Consider the following 12,090-nt stretch of genomic DNA (forward strand, 5'->3'; position numbering starts at 1 on the left):
ACCGATCTCTCGTACACTGAGAAACCACAAGCTATGACCGATCTGTTCACCTCGATAGTTCAGACACATAATCCGACATGGGCTGATTGCCAGCAGTTATTAATGACATTGTTCAATAATGAGGAAAGGACTAGGATTAACCAAGCGGCCATTAAAGCGCTAGAGGAAGAAGCCCGTACTTTAAATCAAGCCAATCCAGCAGCATGGGCCGCAACGCATTATCCTAATACCGATCCCGAATGGAACGTTAATGGCGCAGACATGCGTCAACTAAAAGCCTATAGAGACGCTATAATTGCTGGCATGAAAGCCGGAGGGAAGAAAGCCATAAACATGTCGAAGACAGTTGAGGTGATTCAGAAAAGTGATGAGGCGCCCAGTGTCTTTTATGACCGATTGTTGGAGGCATACCGCTTGTATACCCCCTTTAATCCGGAAGACGCTGATAATTCCCGAATGGTAAACTCTGCCTTTGTCAGCCAAGCTTACGGAGATATTAAGCGCAAGCTACAGAAGTTAGAAGGGATTGCAGGAATGTCCATCACCCAACTAATGGAGGTAGCAAATAAGGTGTACATGAATAGGGAATCAGAAAGTAAGAAAGAGGAAGAGCGCAAGATGCGTAAAAAGGCTGATATGCTAGCGGTAGCGATCGCAGGCGTAGATAGACGGGGCCCAGATAGAGGCGATAGTAGGTGGAATAGGGAGCCCCTGAGTAGGAATCAGTGCGCGTACTGCAGAGAAGAAGGGCATTGGAGAAGCGAGTGTCCGCAAAGAGAGCAGTACGAGAGAGACCCACCCAGGGCAGGTTATGGAAACTTTAGAGGCAGAGCGAGAGGTAGAGGAGGTCCCGGAGGGAGTAATGGTAATAGAGGGAGTAATGGTAACAGAGGGAGTGTAAGAGAAGACAGGTACTATCCCGCAGCGCAGAGGTCCCGCGATAGAGAAGGCAGGGACTTTGTAGGATTGGCTGACACGGTCATGGAGGACTATTGATACCGACCGGGCTCCATCCCCCTTGGTCGAGCGGAGCCTATGGTCGATGTATCAATAGGGGGAAAAAGGAGTGCATTCATGATCGACACTGGTGCTGAACATTCGGTGGTGACTAACCTAGTTGCTCCTCCATCTGGAAGAACTATTACCGTAATAGGAGCAACTGGAAGAAGTGCTGCAAAACCGGTTCTTAAAAGTCGACTCTGTACATTGGGAGGCCACGTAGTAAAACATCAATTCCTTTACATGCCTGAATGTCCAGTCCAATTGTTGGGACGTGATTTGCTTTCCAAATTACAAGCGCAGATTACGTTCCTACCAAACGGAACAACATCCTTAAAGTTTAATGGACCTTCAGGTATTATGACATTATCCGTACCAAAGGAAGAAGAGTGGCGACTTTATACAGCGTTGACTAGCCAAAACCCAAGGAGTGATGAATCCTTATTCAACATACCAGGAGTTTGGGCAGAGAACAACCCACCAGGACTGGCCCGCAATATTCCACCTATTAAGATCGAACTAAAACTTGGGGTTTATCCAGTGAGCCTACGGCAATATCACATCCCGCAGAAGGCTTAGAAGAACATTCAATCTTATCTGGATAAGTTCATACGGTATGGTATCCTAAAATTCTGTACTTCCCCCTGGAACACCCCATTGCTGCCTGTTCAAAAGCCCGGTACAGATGAGTATCGACCTGTGCAGGACTTGAGAGCAGTCAATGATGCAGTTGTTAGTATACATCCAGTTGTACCCAATCCGTATAACCTGCTTGCTTTAATTCCGGGCGGGGCTACCTATTTTACAGTCTTAGACCTCAAAGATGCCTTCTTTTGCCTCCGAATTGCCGCAGAAAGCCAATGTATCTTTGCTTTCCAATGGGAAAATGCCGTAACGGGCTCAAAACGCCAGATGACTTGGACAAGTCTGCCTCAAGGGTTTAAAAATTCACCTACCCTATTTGGTTCAGCTCTAAGTCAAGATCTACTGGATTTCGAGTCCATCCCAGGAGAGTGTGTATTGTTACAATATGTAGATGTCAGGGTACCTGAAGTCTCTACCTCCGAGAGAGGCAGAGACTTAGACGTCTATCCCTCCGGACGGGCTGTTTCCTCTGTTCCTTGCGGTCCTACCGGTCACGTAAACGCCGGCCGCGAGGGAGTCACTTCCTTTTGTAGCAGGACGTCCGGAAACCGACGGCATGACGCCAGCCCGGAACGACCTGTCACTCAATCCTTTAGAGACTAATCAGATCTCGTCGGAGGCGTGTCTCTCTCTCCGAGCCGGGGTATTTAAACTTGCTTCTCCCATTTGCTCATTGCCCTGTCGTGGTTCTAGCCTGTCTAGTCACACAGTGCTCTGGTATTTTCTGTTATCCCTTTGGTTCCGACCCGGCTTGTTTGACTTACTCTGTTTACCTCTGTTATCCTTGACCCGGCTTGTTCCTCGCTTACCTGTCCTCTCGTTCCCTCGACCTCGGCTTGTCTCTGACCATTCTCTATTCTCTCCGTACGTTAGTCCGGCCATTCTAAGGTCCGGTATACGTATCCTGTACCTGTTTGTACTCTGCGTGTTGGATCCCTGTCCCGATCCTGACATTACGACAGGGCCAATGGATCCTGCAAGTACAAACAGTCAGCTTGGTCCTTCTGATCCTAGGTTTGAAGCCATGGAGCACAGAATGGATCAGATGGCGCTAGCACTACAGGCGTTATTGTCTCGTGCTAATAACCCGCCAGAGGAGACGCGTACTACTTCTATTTCTCCTGTGAGCTCAGGCCTAGAGGTAGCCACTGTAGGTGCCTCTTCCCGTATTACACCACCAGTACGTTATGGTGGCTCACCTGAGAAGTGTCGTGGTTTCCTTAACCAGATCAGTATCCACTTTGAATTACAACCTCGCTCCTATCCTACTGATAGGGCAAAGGTTGGATTTATTATTACCTTACTCATTGAGAAATCTCTGAGATGGGCCAACCCACTATGGGAGAACGATAACCCGTTAGTATATAACTATAATGCCTTTGTAGCTGCCTTTAGAAGAACTTTTGACCCCCCTGGTAGAAAGGTCAATGCAGCCAGATTACTGTTGCGCCTGAGACAGGAGAACCGAACTCTCGTGGATTATGCACTAGAGTTCAGGTCTCTGGCGTCAGAAGTCAAGTGGAATGAGCAGGCTTATATAGATGTATTTTTGAACGGGTTATCAGACGTAATCCTTGATGAGGTTGCTACTAGAGAACTCCCTGAAAATTTGGAGGATTTAATTTAGTTCATTTCTCGTATTGATGAGCGTTTAAGAGAGAGACAAAACACTCGAGAGAGGAACCTTAGACCTTCCTTTAAATTAGCTCCCGCATTTCAAGGTCCTGATTCCACTACCTCACTGTTTCCTGAACCTATGCAGATAGGCAATACTCGCCTCTCAGAAGAAGAGAGACAGTACAAGAGAAGAGAGGGATTATGCATGTATTGTGGAGTCAGAGGTCACTTACGCCTGAATTGCCCTAATCGTTCGGGAAACGCTCGCACCTAAGTTTCTCTAGAGGACAGGCCTTGGGTGTTTCTATTTTGTCCTCTACTCATAATTATAAAGAGCACAGGCTTCTGCTACCAGTTTCTTTAACTTGGGAGAAGGGAGTACTAAAGACTATGGCTTTGATAGATTCCGGAGCTGCTGAGAATTTTATCGACCAAACCTTTGCTACTAAACACACTGTCCCATCCCAGTTAAGGGATACACCCTTGGCCGTTGAGGCCATAGATGGTAGACCTTTGCTTGAGCCTGTTATTTCTCGTGAGACTATACCCGTTAACTTAACTGTTGGTATCTTACACGAGGAGAACTTATCACTTATGCTCTTTTCGTCCCCTTCGGTCCCCATAGTCCTGGGGTACCCATGGTTAAAAAGACATAACCCTATTATCGATTGGGAGTTAGGGGAGATACTCTCATGGGGTCAGGGCTGCCAGGAGAAGTGTTTACGCAGGGTTTCCCCATTGGCTGTAATAAACACACCGGGTAGTTCCACTCAGTCTACAGAGGGACAGATACCGTTCATCTACCAGGACTTAAAAGCAGTATTCGACAAGAAGAATGCCGATACCTTTCCTCCACACAGGTCATTTGATTGTAAAATTAAGCTTTTACCTGGTACTATGCCTCCGAGGGGCAATGTATATCCTCTATCCACTCAAGAGAACTCAGTTCTAGAGGAATATATTTGTGAGAATCTAGAAAAAGGATTCATTAGGAGATCCTCTTCCCCCGCCGGGGCTGGTTTTTTTTTCGTTAAAAAGAAGGATGGCACTTTGAGACCTTGTATTGATTACCGAGGGTTGAATAAGATAACCATCAGAAATGCCTATCCCATTCCTTTGATTACCGAGCTGTTTGATCGTTTAAAGGGCTCTAAAATTTTCACCAAGTTAGATCTCAGAGGGGCGTATAACTTGGTGAGAATCCAGGATGGTCAGGAGTGGATGACAGCGTTCAATACCCGTTATGGTCACTATGAATACACGGTTATGCCATTTGGTCTTTGTAATGCTCCGGCAGTCTTTCAGGATTTGATTAATGAAGTTCTTAGGGAGTTTCAACATGATTGTGTCATTGTATACCTGGATGACATACTTATACACTCTAGGGAGATTGAGACCCACCACAGACAAGTCAGAAAGGTATTGCTCAAACTTCTGCAACATGGCCTATACTGTAAATTGGAGAAATGCAGTTTTGACCAGTCTCAGATAGACTTTCTTGGGTACGTGATTTCTGGGGAAGGCTTTAAGATGGATCCTGACAAACTCCAATCTATTTTAGACTGGCCATTGCCTAAGGGACTCAAGGCTATTCAGAGGTTTATTGGTTTCTCTAATTACTATAGGCGCTTTATTAAGGGATACTCTTCTATTATTGCGCCTATTACCAATATGACCAAACAAGGGGCTAATACTAAGACCTGGTCTACTGAGGCTCTTGTTGCTTTCAAGACGCTCAAGGAACTTTTTGCTTCTGCTCCAATTTTGGTTCATCCTGATACGACTCTGCCGTTCCTACTCGAGGTCGATGCCTCTGAGACGGGAGTAGGGGCTGTTCTGTCACAAAGGTTAGGTGTGGACAAACCGCTACACCCTTGTGGGTTTTTCTCTAAGAAACTATCTGGTCCTGAAAGCAGATATGACATCGGTGACAGGGAACTGTTAGCGGTCATTATGGCTCTTAAGGAGTGGAGGCATTTATTAGAGGGGACCTTACATCCTGTTACTATTTTAACGGACCACAAGAACTTGTCCTATATTGGGGAGGCTAAACGCCTATCCGCCAGGCAAGCTCGTTGGTCCCTATTCCTGACTCACTTCAATTATGTGCTTACTTATAGACCTGGTTCTAAGAACTCCAAAGCCGATGCTTTATCTCGCCAATATGAACCGTCCACTATAGTTGAGCCAGTTCTTTCCTCGATAGTTCCTAAATGTAATATCATCGCTAACACGAATCTCAGGATTCATTCTCCGTTGCTTACCGAGATCATAAAGTTACAACATCTAGCTCCTAAACAGACTCCTGGGGATAGACACTTCATTCCTCCTGCTCTCCAACTGGAAGTGTTGCGGTGTTTCCACAACAGCAAGGTAGCTGGGCATCCTGGCATTCGCAAGACGTATGCTTTAATCTCCAAAGATTTCTGGTGGCCTGCTTTGCGTAAGGATATTAAAGATTTCATCGATACTTGTGAGGTCTGTACTAAGACTAAGCAACCTCATACGCTTCCATGTGGATTTCTGCATCCCTTAGAGGTTCCAGAGAAACCATGGTCCTGTTTAGCTATGGACTTCATTGTCGATTTGCCTATCTCTAAAAAACAGACTGTTATCCTCACCGTGGTTGACAGATTCACCAAGATGGCTCACTTCGTTCCTCTGCCTAAACTCCCGTCTTCACCCGAATTGGCAGAGATATTCGCAAGGGAGATTTTTCGTTTACATGGGATACCCTCCCAAATTGTATCTGACAGGGGTTCCCAATTTGTTTCCCGTTTTTGGAGGTCCTTCTGCTCTCAACTGGGCATCAAATTGAATTTCTCTTCTGCCTATCATCCTCAGTCTAACGGAGCTGCTGAACGCACCAACCAAAAAATTGAACAATATTTACGTTGTTTTGTTTCGGAACACCAGGACGATTGGGTTGGTTTGATTCCTTGGGCGGAGTTTGCACACAACAATCTCGTTTGTGATTCTACTCATTCAAGCCCCTTCTTCATGAATTATGGCTTTCATCCATCTATTCTTCCCTCGGCCTCCCCTTCCCAAGGGATACCGTCGGTTGATGTTCATGTTGCCAATTTGAGGAAGTTGTGGGATCAGACTCGACAAATTCTTCTGCACAATTCTATGCTGGTTAAGAAACACGCCGATAAACGTAGAAGGGCGGCTCCGGTGTTTGTTCCAGGTGATAGAGTATGGTTGAGTACAAGAAACATCCGTTTAAAAGTACCTTCCATGAAATTCGCCCCTCGTTATATTGGACCTTACAGGGTGCTGACTCGGATTAACCCAGTTGCGTATCGTTTAGCTCTTCCAACTGCCTTACGCATCCCTAACTCATTTCATGTTTCATTGCTGAAACCACTAGTCTGCAACAGATTTTCCTCCACTACGTCCTCTCCTCGCTCTGTTCAGGTGGAGGGTCAGGAGGAGTATGAGGTTAACTCTATTATCGATTCTCGAATCTCCCGGGGGAGAGTACAATATCTGGTCGATTGGAAGGGATATGGTCCTGAGGAGAGGAGTTGGGTACCTCAAGAGGATGTTCATGCTCCTCGTCTCCGCAGGGCGTTTCACTCCCGCTTCCCATCTCGTCCCGGTTCCTTCCGCCCGGTGGGCGTATCTGAGAGGGGGGGTACTGTCAGGGTACCTGAAGTCTCTACCTCCGAGAGAGGCAGAGACTTAGACGTCTATCCCTCCGGACGGGCTGTTTCCTCTGTTCCTTGCAGTCCTACCGGTCACGTAAACGCCGGCCGCGAGGGAGTCACTTCCTTTTGTAGCAGGACGTCCAGAAACCGACGGCATGACGCCAGCCCAGAACGACCTGTCACTCAATCCTTTAGAGACTAATCAGATCTCGTCGGAGGCGTGTCTCTCTCTCCGAGCCGGGGTATTTAAACTTGCTTCTCCCATTTGCTCATTGCCCTGTCGTGGTTCTAGCCTGTCTAGTCACACAGTGCTCTGGTATTTTCTGTTATCCCTTTGGTTCCGACCCGGCTTGTTTGACTTACTCTGTTTACCTCTGTTATCCTTGACCCGGCTTGTTCCTCGCTTACCTGTCCTCTCGTTCCCTCGACCTCGGCTTGTCTCTGACCATTCTCTATTCTCTCCGTACGTTAGTCCGGCCATGCTAAGGTCCGGTATACGTATCCTGTACCTGTTTGTACTCTGCGTGTTGGATCCCTGTCCCGATCCTGACAGTAGATGACTTGTTGATAGCAGCAGTTACAAAGGAAATATGTCAGCAAGCAACACACGATTTACTACACATTCTCTGGAAGGCAGGATACAAGGTGTCTAGAAAGAAGGCTCAGTTGTGTTTGCCAACTGTCAAATATCTGTGATTCCATATCTCTGAAGGTCAAAGAATTATGGGGCTTGAGAGAAAAGAAGCTGTGTGCCAAATACCGACACCCAAGAATAGAAGACAAGTGCGAGAATTCTTGGGGGCAGCAGGCTTCTGTAGGATATGGATTCCCAGCTACGCGATATTGGCAAAACCTCTGTATGCAGCTATTAAAGGTACAGAGCACGACCCCTTCCTATGGACTCAAGAACAGCAAACGGCATTTGAAGATGTGAAGAAGGCTTTGATGAGTGCCCCAGCATTAGGTCTGCCTGATCATACACGACCATTCTACCTGTATGTACACGAGCAAAGAAGAATGGCTGTGGGAGTATTGACACATCATGGCATCATGGCAAAGACCTGTTGCCTATATGTCTAAGCAATTGGATGCAGTGGCCAGCGGACTTCCACCTTGTCTAAGAGCCGTAGCTGCAGCCGCCCTGCTGGTAGCTGAAGCCGATAAACTCACTCTGGGTCCCACATGCAGTACAGACGTTGTTGGATTACAAAGGAAATCATTGGTTTAGTAACAGCCGTATGACCAAGTATCAAGCAATGTTGTGTGAAAACCCAAGAGTGCATTTAGAGACTGTAAATACCTTAAATCCAGCTACCCTTTTGCCACAACCTACTGAAAGTCAACATGATTGTTTGGAAGTGATGGATGAAGTATTCTCAAGTAGACCAGATCTTCGTGATTTTCCCATCCAGAACCCCGATGTTCAATATTACACCGACGGCAGTAGTTATGTGAAAGGGATCCGCTATGCAGGATATGCAGTAACAACAATAGCTCGGCCACTGGCAAAAGGAACATCAGCACAAAAAGCAGAATTAATAGCACTAACACGAGCGTTACAACTGGCTGAAGGTTTAAGAGTGAACATCTACACGGACTCCAAGTATGCGTTTTTAACCACTCATGCCCACGGAGCTTTGTATAAAGAAAGAGGTCTATTGAATTCAGAAGGCAAAGAAATCAAGTACGCAGCTGAAATCCTACAACTATTGGAAGCAGTATGGGAACCGAAAGAAGTCGGTATCATACATTGTCGGGCGCATCTGAGAGGAGATGGTGATGTAACCAAAGGAAATCGGATGGCAGATAATGCAGCTAAGCGTGCCGCTGAATCAGAAAGACAGGAATATGTGGAGCATATAGCTGCTCTTATACCAACTCCACTGTCTCAATGGACTCCAGTTTATACAGCTCAAGAAGAGGAGTGGTTAAAGACTGAACCTGGAAAGTATTTGGAGAACAAATGGTATCAGTTAGAAGATGGGAGAATAGTTATTCCAGCATCACTAGCGGTAGAAATTGTCCAAAACTATCACAACGGGACACATTCTGGGAGAGACAGCACAGAAGAATCTCTCAGAATACATTTCTACATACCAAGATTGTCCAACTTGACTCAGGCCATTGTACGAAGATGTGTAACGTGTGCTAAAAATAATGCAAGGCAAGGACCAGTAAAGCCACCAGGAGTTCAGTTTATGGGGGGACTCCCCATGTCCGATCTACAGATTGACTATACAGTAATGCCTAAATCTGGTGGACATCGCTACCTACTAGTAGTTGTGTGCACCTATTCAGGCTGGGTAGAAGTATGTCCTACTCGTACAGAGAAAGCAGGAGAAGTTGTGAGATTCCTGTTACGAGAAATAATACCCCGATATGGACTACCCTGCTCTATAGGATCGGACAATGGTCCAGCTTTTTTTCATCAGTGCCTACAACAACTGACTCATATGCTTGGTATAAAGTGGAGGCTTCATACGGCATATAGACCTCAAAGTTCTGGTAAAATAGAGAGAATGAATAGAACTATTAAGAACCAGTTGGCTAAAATGTGTCAGGAAACCCAACTTAAGTGGAACGTTCTTTTGCCCATAGCTCTATTGCGAATCCGCAGTACACCTACCAGAAGGATGGGCCTCTCTCCTTTTGAAATCATGTATGGGCGACCACCTCCCGTACTTGGTAACTTAAGGGGGGATTTGAGTCAGTTGGGAGAAGGAATTACCCGGCAGCAGGTTGTAGAGTTGGGTAAGACTATGGAGGAGGTACAGAAATGGGTACAAGATAGATTACCTGTGAATATTTTTCCCCCAGTTCATAGTTACCACCCAGGAGACCAAGTGTGGACTAAAGAGTGGAATAATGTACCGTTAGGGCCCAAGTGGAGAGGTCCTTATATTGTTCTTTTGTCTACCCCTACAGCGATAAAAGTGGCCGAAGTGACTCCGTGGACACATCACTCCAGGGTTAAACCAGCAGTGGTCGATTCTTGGCAAGCTACAGCAGATCCAGAGAATCCCTGCAAGATCCGGTTAAAGCGCACGACTCAGTCGGAGTGACGAGGAACCTTGTGGATTACAAATGTTATTGTTTCAGAGATTGGTAAGTGAGTGAGAAGGCCATAATAAAGCCTATCCGCTCACCAACGTGTAGTTTAAAAGTCAGGAAAAGTCTCGAAGGGACCCCTGTGAAGACGAGCAGAACTCCATTCCCTGCAGCCCTTACATCCTGGAAGCTGAGGTGCCATCGCACGGACGAAGACTGAGGATGCCGACGAAAGATGTGTTTCTGATAATGTTTTTATATGTGTATTTTTATATTCAGGAAGGTAGAGGTACCGACACTCCTAGCTGTGAGGTATGCATTAAGACTACAAGAACAGGTAACCATATTTCCCAGACCCTAATTTGGCATTCGCAATATGAATGTAAAGGAGATGTATCAAGATGTAGATACTTAAATATAGAATATAGTGTGTGCCATTTAGGAGTAGGAGAACCTAAGTGCTTCAGTCCAGAGTATCAACCTCGTACAATTTGGTTGACTCTCAGGAATGGAGATCCTCATTAATTAATAAAACGGTATTAGAATCCGTACATTCTTCGGGTGTTCTGCTATTTGATGCATGTAAGGCGATATCAAGTGGTAGAAAGCCGTGGAATGTATGTGGGGATCTTAGATGGGAGAGAACGTATGGGTCTAATGATAAATATATTTGTCCCAGCAGTAAAAATAAGTATGTGAGTCCTAGATGCCCAAATAGAGAATATAACTTTTGCCCATATTGGTCTTGTGTGGGGTGGGCAACTTGCGACAGACAGCAGACAAGGACATGATTGTGACTAAGTTGCCTACCAATCCATACTGTAAGTCTATGGAATGCAATCCGGTCCATATTCTTATAAATAATCCTGACAAGTTCTTAGATAAATATGGTAATTTATTTGGGTTTCAAATATATGGGACGGGTTTAGACCCTGGGACAATATTATTTATAGGGATAGAGACCGATACGGTAACCTCCCAGACTCATCAGGTATACCATTCCTTCTATGCAGTGGTGTATCCTGGTTTTGTGCTGCCCTAGGCAGGACAAAACTCAGGCGCCCCCCCGTGCCACCCCCACCAAACCTTTCCCCCCGCCCCGCATTCTAAATACACACACACACACACACTCGCTAACAGAAACACACACACACTAACAGACACACTCACACTCACTAACAGACAAACAAACACACTCACTAACAGACACACACTCACTCACTAGCAGAAACAAACTAGCAGACACACACACTCACTGACATACACACACACTCACAGGCAAACACACTAACAGACACACACAGTCACACACTAACAGACACACACACACTAACAGACACAGACACACACACACACACACACTGACACACACACACTAACAGACACAGACACACACACTAACAGACACAGACACACACACTAACAGACACAGACACTGACACACACTAACAGACACTGACACACACTAACAGACACAGACACACACTAACAGACACAGACACTAACAGACACACACACACTAACAGACACAGACACTAACAGACACAGACACACACACTAACAGACACAAACACTAACAGACACAAACACTAACAGACACACACACTGACACACACTAACAGACACAGACACACACTAACAGACACAGACACACTCACCCACCCACATTAACACATTTTTTTTAAAATTTATTTTTAACACTTTTTTAAATTTTTTTTAACACTTTTTTTAAATTTATTTTTAACACATTTTTAAAAAAAAATTTTAACACGTTTTTTTTTAAATTTATTTGTAACACATTTTTTTTAAATTTATTTTTAACACATTTTTTTTTTTTTTATTTAACACCCGCCCCCCAGCCTCCTTACCTTTGGGAATGCTGGGGAGGGGGGTGTCTCTTCCTCCCTGGTGGTCCAGTGGCTGCTGGGCGATCGGGCGGCACTGCCTGGCGGGCGGCCGGCGAGGGAGCACTTCCCCTGAGCTGTCTGCTCAGCTCCCTCGCGCGCCTCAGAGTGAGGCTGGGAGCCGGAATATGACGTCATATTCCGGCTCCGCCTCCCAGCCTCACTCTGCGGCTGGCGAGGGAGCTGAGCAGACAGCTCAGGGGAAGTGCTCCCTCGCCGGCCGG

This window comes from Pelobates fuscus, chromosome 5 (assembly GCF_036172605.1).
Source record: "Pelobates fuscus isolate aPelFus1 chromosome 5, aPelFus1.pri, whole genome shotgun sequence".
NCBI lineage: Eukaryota > Metazoa > Chordata > Amphibia > Anura > Pelobatidae > Pelobates > Pelobates fuscus.